Raw genomic sequence first — 6,552 nt, 5'->3', positions numbered from 1 at the left:
ATTTCCTTACATGCATATTTTGCCTGTTTCCAGGTAGGCCTGTGGTAGGGCCTGTTTAGGTCAGTGCTTCCTCAGACTGTTAAACCATTCCAAACTTCCTGGTGTATGTCAGCTTCGGTTTGTTTGGTTTTTTATTTATTTTTTGTAAATATTTTTTGGCATAGTGTTGAAAGTGTTAAATTCATTTTTGTTTACAATAGATGTATGGTTTTGAGTGTCATCCTCGATAACCTAGGTTTAGTGAGGTAACCTAGTGTTTAAAGCGTTCGCGGTAGATCCTGGTTCGATTCAACACATGGGTAAAATTTGTGAAGCACATTTCTGATGTCCCCCGTCGTGATATTACTGGACTATTGCTCAGAGGGACATACAGTTAACCCACTCACCCGATACCTTGAGTTAATCTAGGGCAGATCCCCGATTTCAGACTTGCAACCAGCTGCCAAAATATCGTAGAAGTGCATTTCAGGTGATAAATGCACCGAATGCTTATTTGTCTACGGTGGGGTCCCATATTGTCATTGGCTTGCAAGGTGCCCATTAAACCTTCATGCGTCATTACCGGAAAGTGTTGTGGTTGACTGCTCTTCTCAATCGAGGAAGCCTTACATATTCTTACGTTTGTCGTAAACATAAGATAATTATTGTCAGAATGTATTTTGCTGAGATATATACTGTATATTTCGCTAAGACTCCCCTATGTCTGTTTCAACTCTCGCACAGTATGAGTAATAGATCCCAGGAGGCGGATGCTATGCAGAGAGGGCTCCTTTGAGTCATCTCATTGAACGCTTGTACCACAGGCGGAAACAGGTGGTGGTGCAGGGTGCAGGGTGCAGGTGGCGGTGATGTAGAGGGAAAAGGGAGAAAGTGAATTGTGCACACCCCACAGGTGACTTACAGTCATTTTCCTGTGCGTTTTTTTTGTTTGTTTGTTTCGGGTTTTGGTTTGGTTTTTTTTCTTTCTTCTTTTTTTTTTCTGCTTTATGCTTGTTTTTGTTTGTGTGTGTGTGTGTGTGTGTACGTGTGTGTGTGTGTGTGGGCGGGGGGGGGGGGTGGGGGGGATGGGGGTTTTGCTTTTTTGTTTTTTGCTTGTTTGTTTTTTTTGGGTTTTTTTGTTTTGTTTTTGTTTGGTTGGTTTTTTCTTTTGTTTTGGTTTTTTTTGTTTGTTTGTTTTTTATTTTGTTTGTTTTGTTTTGTTTTTTGTTTTGTTTTTTTTATCACGATATTATATCTGAAATTTTACGACTATGATGTAAGCGCGTTTTCATGCTAATATTTCAATGTGAGCATGGATAGTGATGTTCCATTAGCACCATGGGTGATATAGTGTGCTTGACACATAGCGTGAAAAGCGACCATCCAATCCCCCATTTTCGTCCAGCGGAGCATATTCCACCTGCGCGAGTGTCTCTTAAGAGGCGACTAACCATATCTTATAGTCAGACTCGCCGACTTGGTTGACACACGTCATCGGTCCCGATGACCGATGCTCATACTAATAATCACTGGATCACTGGCTTGCACAAATTCGATTATTTACAGAATGTAGCTGAATATACCTGGGTTTAACAACGTTAAACAACAAACAAACGCGCCAGTGTTAATCACTGCACGGCATCCTTATTTACTTCCATAACCCGGGTGACGGGATATGTAGCCAGAAAGTGTTATCTAGATCAACACAGACTGAAATGTGAGTCCAATACAATGGGTTTGCCCTGCTGATTGCCTAAAAACCAACAGTGTGAAACGTATGCTTGTAGCGTGATTCTGTCACCCTATTACCCTGTAGACGATGATAATGGATTCGGTTTGAATTACACGTCTAAATACGATGACAGCTTCGCGGGATGTATAGTGTAAATACAGACAGTACACACTTAGATTCGTTGTGACTTGTTCGCTATAACCGCGTTTTTTCGTTCTTAGCGAGCTCGTTGTAAACGTTGTTGATTACTTTTAGCGTGGCCATTCGAATACCACCATGCTATTAGCGGTAAGATAATCTGAGTTACATAAGGGCAAATCATCTCAGTACAATTCCTTGGCCATGAAGGGTGGTGATGTAGCCTAGATATTAAAGCGTTCGCTCGTCACACTCGTCAGTTTCGGGGCTATTTTCTTACATGTTCTGATGTCGTTTCTAAAGTGTGTCAAATTCAACTGTTTTTACAACAGATGTATACTTTTATGTGTCATCCACTAAAACCTAGGGGCTGGGGTAGCCTAGTGGTTAAAGCGTTCGCTCGTCACGCCGTAGACCCTGGTTCGATTCCCACATTTTGTTAGGCTCATTCCTGGTGTCCCCTGCCATGATATTGCTGAACTATAACCACTCACTCACCCACTCACTCACTCACTTATTTTGAGAAAATAACAGTAACGCCAAGTGAACACGGGGGGTAATGGATCAACGTGGCAGAGTCAGCGAACCTAATCAACCTAGGCTTCTTGAAGACCAATTCCAACACCGATATTAACGGGTCACAGATTTGTGGATGCCTTCCTCTCAATATTGGCGCTCCTCACTTGATTCTTTGTCTAAATGGCGATATTATTCACAATTTAAATCTTTACTTCATGCTGACCACTCCATTGACTTTCGACAATATCGACAAATTATTATAGTTATGTTCCGCTGTTACAACTTTAGACAAGCAGTGGAAACCGACCGCCACACAAACACACCCTATGATCAACATCTCTGTGTGTTTACTGTCAATCTGTTCACTTAAAGTATGTGACCCGTGAAGGTCCCGGGGTAGAATAGGCCTTCACCAACCATGCTTGCCATAAAAACCGACTATGCTTGTCGTAAGGGGCGACTAACGGGATCGGGTGGTCAGACTCGCTGACTTGGTTGACACATGTCATCGGTTCCCAATTGTGCAGATCGATGCTCATGTTGTTGGTCACTGGACTGTCTGGTCAACACTCGATTATTTACAGACCGCCGCCATATAGCTGGAATATTGCGGAGTGCAGCGTAGAACTAAACTCACTCACTCACTTAAAGTATGTCGAAGCTGTTTGTATTAATTGTCTGTAGTAAATAGGGTTGCAACGATAGATGGAACTATCGATGCATTGCAGTTGTTTAGGAATCAATAGCAATCTCTGTTTCAAACATTGTATCATTAAATAAAGGATACGATAATGAAAATTTAAGACAAATATTTCTAAAATTCAGCGACAGCAACAAAAAACCCACTAGCGGATTCGTGGTGGTTGAGCGGTTTATGTTGCTTGCTTTGTGTGCTTGCGATTAGGTGAGTGACTCTGAATCCCGAACTGGACTCAACTAAGAAAAACGTACTAAAATTTGTACTTTACTAAGCAGTTGTAATCCCACATGTAACATATTACATCAGCAGGGGCAGATAACTAATACCAAAGTGGCTCCTTGTCTTAATTGCACATACGTTGACGGAAACAATCGTTTTGACGTCGATAGTCACAGTAACTAGCGATTTAGTGACAGTGATTCATATTCCCAAATCGATTAGTTGCTATTAATTCCTAAACAATTGCAACGCATCGATAGTTCGATCTGTCTTTACACCTCTAGTACATGTTAACACAGTAAGTGATATTGCAATAAAGATCGAAACCCAAGACAAGCGGTGACAAGGGGTGACATACAATTGCCAGTAAGCGAGCATTTTAAACGCCATCGACGGAATGCTCTTACGATTGGGTTTGGTTGGTTGGTTGGTTGGTTGGTTGGTTGGTTGGTTAGCTGGTTGGTTGGTGGGTGGATGGATGGGTCGGTTGGTTAACGTCACACTCCAAAAGCAATACTCCAGCTATAGGGCAGTGATCTGTAAATAATCTGGCATGGACCAAACGATCCAGTGATGAACAACATAAGCATCGATCAATGCAAATGGGATACGATGACATTGGTCAGCAGAGTCAGCGGTCTGACCACGCGATCCCGTTAGTCGCCTCTTACAACAAGCATTGGCTATTGAAGACAGTCGGACTACAGGTGAGTTATGGAGCATTGAACAGGCTGTGTCAGTTTGACCTTGACCTTTATTTGCGTCGCATTCCACAAGAAATGCTGATCTTGTATAAATCCATGTAACATAAAATAGGATCAGATTGTTGACAGATAACAATGCAGGTGTTTCGGATTAACACACAAAACACTTGTACAAAATTAATATTGCTGCTAAGCGAAGGGTACCACAACGAAATGACGGCACATTAAAGCCCTAACAGTATCGTGTTAGCTTCTTGTTCACCATGCGGTACACTGATACCGCTCTCATTCATCAACCCTGACACGTACGCTCTACTTATATCTGGTTCCAGTTAATTACATTAAAACGAATTAAACTTCTTCATGTGGTTGTGACGCTCCCATGACACCAGACGTCACAAAACCAGGTGACGGCATGTCCCTGTAAGAGCGGTTACTTTGGTAACAATAGTATCCGGTAGCAATCTCCACGTCACCACGTCACATTCTCCTGCGTGTCGTATGGCGAATGTACAGAAGAGCTATTCTGACTGTTACCTACACTTTAAACGAATTAACATTATCAGATATCATGCATGCTCCAGCGAATGACGTCGTGAAATTTCTTGAGACGTAACATTCCAACCATCGGGACGCGAGATAAAGGAAGTGTACATTACTGGAATTTCGCGCACCTGCGTAATGTGAAATCCTGTTCTGTTTTCCTTGGTACATTATGACTTTAGCTAAACTTTAGATGTAGATGTATTAACCCCACTGGTGTTTTGTATTTATCCATTTTGAATAGGAGTGTTTCTTGTTCATTCGTACGTGTACTATCCCTGTGTCAAAGCAAATCACAAAATAGCACAACGCGTTATCACTCGCAATAATATATCAAACCAAATGATACCTGTATCACACAGACAAAACCGTATGTTACCTGTAATGATCTGTGTTTTGTATGCTAGCTGTAATAGCTCGTGTGTGTATGTTGCTTGTCATAATCTGTGGTTTCATGTTTCCTGTTCTAGACTGTGTTTTAGGTTACTTGTTTTAGTCTGTGTTTGTATGTTACCTACTCTAGTTTGTGTTTGTATGTTACCTGTTCTAGCCTGTGTTTGTATGTTACCTACCATAGCCTGTGCATGTACGTTACCTTTGATAGCGTGTATATCACCTGTTCTAGCCTGTGCCTGTAAGTTACCTGTGATAAAACGTGTGTTTTGTATGGTACCTGTTCTTACCTGTCCTAGTGTGTGTTTGTATGTCACGTGTCCTGCTGTATGCTTTTATGATACTTCAAATCTGTTGCCTGTATGCAAGACACGATTCCATCAACCCAATAACGAATTGTTCTCTGACACACCATAAAGAATTATTCTCTCACATTATTTCTCCTTCATATACCATATACCCTACGTACCTTCTTCACTGAACCGGCTTCTGAATGACATCCGTCAAATTCACTGACCTCATCTTTACCCAGTTGAACACACTACCATAAGGGCCTCACAATAAAGACCCAGCTTCGATTCCCGGATATGTACAATATGTGGAACCCATCGCGGTCACCCACGCTGTGATATCGTTGGAATACTGCTAGTGAAGGCGTAAGAAACTCACTCACTAACTCACTCACTCACTCATTCTGACCCAATCACTCCAACCTCAACCGATTCCATCCAGACCTACTTCTCCATCTCCAACTCACCAGCAACTCCATTTCACTCGATTCTGTGTCACATCATACACGTCATTAACCCAACTGTCACCTCAAATACAACCACGTCACCTACCTTTCTCTAAACAACCATCTTACACACCCCGATTACTTACCCTTCTAAACCTCTCCCATCCCGGCCTAACCCACCAATCCAAACCCTCCTCCTCAACCTCACCCACCCCGGCCTAATCCACATCCTCCTCAACTTCGCCCCCTCCAAGCCTAACCCATCTCCTCCGAGCCCTTTCAACTTCGCCCCCTCCAAGCCTAACCCATCCCCTCCGACCTCTTCTCCTCAACTTAACCCCCTCCAAGCCTAACCCATCCCCTGCGAGTCCTTCTGCTAAACTTCGCCCCCTCCAAGCCTAACCCATCCCCTGCGAGTCCTTCTCCTAAACTTCACCCCCTCCAAGCCTAACCCATCCCCTGCGAGTCCTTCTCCTAAACTTCGCCCCCTCCAAGCCTAACCCATCTCTTGCGAGTCCTTCTCCCAAACTTCGCCCCCTCCAAGCCTAACCCACCCCCTGCGAGTCCTTCTCCTAAACTTCACCCCCTCCAAGCCTAACCCATCCCCTGCGAGTCCTTCTCCTAAACTTCGCCCCCTCCAAGCCTAACCCATCCCTTGCGACCCCTTCTCCTAAACTTCGCCCCCTCCAAGCCTAACCCATCCCCTGCGAGTCCTTCTCCTAAACTTCACCCCCTCCAAGCCTAACCCATCCCCTGCGAGTCCTTCTCCTCAACTTCGCCCCCTCCAAGCCTAACCCATCCCCTGCGAGTCCTTCTCCTAAACTTCACCCCCTCCAAGCCTAACCCATCCCCTGCGAGTCCTTCTCCTCAACTTCGCCCCCTCCAAGCC

Source organism: Haliotis asinina, chromosome 13 (assembly GCF_037392515.1).
Source record: "Haliotis asinina isolate JCU_RB_2024 chromosome 13, JCU_Hal_asi_v2, whole genome shotgun sequence".
NCBI classification, from domain to species: Eukaryota; Metazoa; Mollusca; class Gastropoda; order Lepetellida; family Haliotidae; genus Haliotis; species Haliotis asinina.
The sequence above is the reverse complement of the archived record's forward strand: the minus strand, read 5'-3'. Positions refer to the sequence as shown.